The sequence below is a fragment of the Antechinus flavipes genome, chromosome 3 (genome assembly GCF_016432865.1).
Source record: "Antechinus flavipes isolate AdamAnt ecotype Samford, QLD, Australia chromosome 3, AdamAnt_v2, whole genome shotgun sequence".
NCBI classification, from domain to species: Eukaryota; Metazoa; Chordata; class Mammalia; order Dasyuromorphia; family Dasyuridae; genus Antechinus; species Antechinus flavipes.
The window spans coordinates 603,140,456-603,143,158 of NC_067400.1; the positions used below are offsets into that span (position 1 = coordinate 603,140,456).

General features: G+C 35.8%; 1 pseudogene; it reads left to right on the top strand.

Annotated features, from left to right (window-relative positions):
* The first annotated feature begins 1,311 nt into the window (after window positions 1-1,311).
* Window positions 1,312-1,430, top strand: LOC127558581 (uncharacterized; annotated as a pseudogene).
* The last annotated feature ends 1,273 nt before the right edge of the window (window positions 1,431-2,703 follow it).

Consider the following 2,703-nt stretch of genomic DNA (forward strand, 5'->3'; position numbering starts at 1 on the left):
CAAGTAAGATTTTTGATCTGGGAAATTATATTTTTAAGCATATGGATAGTGTTATTTAGTCATTTTTCCTTCCTGTCTGACTTTTTGTGACCCCTTTTGGGGTTTTCTTGACAAAGATACTGGTATGATTTCTCGTTTCCTTCTACAGCTCATTTTACAGAGGAGGAAACTGAGGAAAATAGAGTTAAGAGATTTCCCCAGGTTCATACAGCTAGGAAATATATGATGTTGAATTAGAATGAATCCTCTGTGCCCCCTAGCTGATTTATATACATACGTAAAATAGTAGCTAGCATTTATAGATGACTTTCAAGTGTGCAATATGTATTACAAATAGTATCGTATCTGATCCTTGCATTAACCAAGGAAGGTGGGAGTTTATTATTATACCCACTTTGCAGTTGGGGAAACTGAGGCCTAGAGCAGTTAAGTGAGTTCCCTAGGGTCACACAGCAAATAAGTCTGAAGCCAAATTTGAATTCAGATCTTTTTTTTTTAAACAATAGATTTAATTCCCTATCCATTTATACAAAGTATATACAAATTATATGTGAGTGGGTGAGTGAAGGTCCTAGACAGGAGTAGAGGGAAAATCAGAGAAAGCTTCCCATATGTAGAATTCAAGCAAGCATGAAAGGGAGTTTAGAATGCTAAGAGGTGCAGTCCAAGAATGGGGGACAGTCTGTGCCAAGGCGTGAAGACAGAAGATAGAACGCTGTGTGCAAACAATAGTATGTCTGCCACTTGGGTTAGAATGTGCAGTAAATACAGGCAAGTAATCTAAAATAAACAGAAGCTGAGTCTGGAGTCAGATTAGGAAGAAATTAAATGCCAAACTATAAAGATTATATGTTATCTTGGAGGGAAAAGGGAACTACTCAAAGCTTTTGAGAAGGAGAAATGACACAGCCAGACTTTGCTTTAGAAATATCCCTTTGGTAGTCATGGAGAGGATGGATTAGGGTGGGTGAGTTGGAGACAGAACAGAGAACACGCATTTATATAGCACTTACTATGTGCCAAGCACTGTGCAAGTACTTTATAAATATCTCTTTTGGTCTTTATCACCCAAGGAAATAGATGCCATTATTATCCCCAATGTATAATTGAGAAAACTAAAGTAGATAGAGGTTAATTGACTTACCTAGGGTCACACAACTAGTAAGTGGATTTGAATTCAGCTGGTAAGTTTGAATTGAATTAGCATAAAGTAAATTCATTTTGACTTCAGGCATAATTCTTTTACTTGTACCACCTACCTGATCTGGAGGAGAAATCAGAGCCAAGGGTCCAAATTAGAAAATTATTGCAGTCTACTGCCATACTACCCTGAATGGGCTGGATCTTGTCTGATCTTGGAAGCTAAGCAGGGTCGGGCCTGGTTAGTACTTGGATGGGAGACCGCCTGGGAATACTGGGTGCTGTAGGCTTAAAAAAAGAAAGAAAGAAAGAAAGAAAACTATTGCAATATTCCAGGTGAGAAATGGTCAGTTCCTGGATCAAGAGAGCCTTTGTGTGAGATGACAAAGGGATATATTGAAGAGATGACAATGAAGTTAATATCAATAAAATGACCAATGAACAGACTGTGATGTGAAGGACTGAGAATGTCCTTAAAATTTCTTTTTTTTTCTATTTTTTCATAATTATAACTTTTTATTGACAGAACCCCTGCCTGGGTAATTTTTTACAACATTATCTCTTGCACTCACTTCTATTCTGACTTTCTCCCTCCCTTTCTTCATCCCCTCCTCCAGATTGTCCTTGAAATTTCAAAGAAATTTGCCTCAAAATATGAGGAACCAAGAGATCACTGCATACAGTAATAACAATATTGTTTTTTAAATGACTTTGATGAGTAAGTCATTTTGACTATGAAAATACTCAAATTAACAATAAAGGACGTATGAAGAAAGGCACTATCTATATCCAAAGAAAGAGCTAACAAATAGAAACATAAATAGAATGATTTTATATAATATACCTATTCATGTTTAATGGTAGCCATTTCTAGGGTGGGATTGGTGATAGGAAAAATGGGAAAAGAAATTTACATGATAATTTTACTATATATTTAAAAGAAATAGCATGTTGTACATAATAGACTTGCAATTTTGAGTGCAATCATTTTTTCGTTAATTATATTATGTTGCGGAAATGATTATTTTATTCCCTATCTTTTAAAAAAAGCATGATGGTCCCCTTGGAATAAATAAATAAAATTTAAAAAGAAGGGGACTCTATGATTTCTGTTTAGAACATGCTGTGTTTGATATACCAAAGGGACACATAGTGGAATGTCTAATTAGGAGCTAGACATATGTGGCTGGACATGGGGATGGGGGGTGGGAATAGTAGACCTGGATATATATCTTGAATCATTTCCATAGAGATAGTCATTGAATTAATGGAAGCTATGTGATTATCTTGAGAGAGAAAATGGACAGACAAAGAAAGAGAAATCAGGACAGTGGGGATCAGGGACATCTCAAGTCAGAAAGTGCGATATTGATGAGAAATCGGTAAAAAGATTGAGAAGACCCAAGCTGACATTTAAGAGGAGAACTAAGGAAAAAAAAAGAGAGAGAGAAAAAAAAATCTGAGGAGAGAAGATCCAGGAGAAGAGGATAGCCAATCATTGTTATATTCTGCAAAGAGATCAAGAAGGTTGAAGACTGAAAAAATTCATTGGGATTTGTCAAT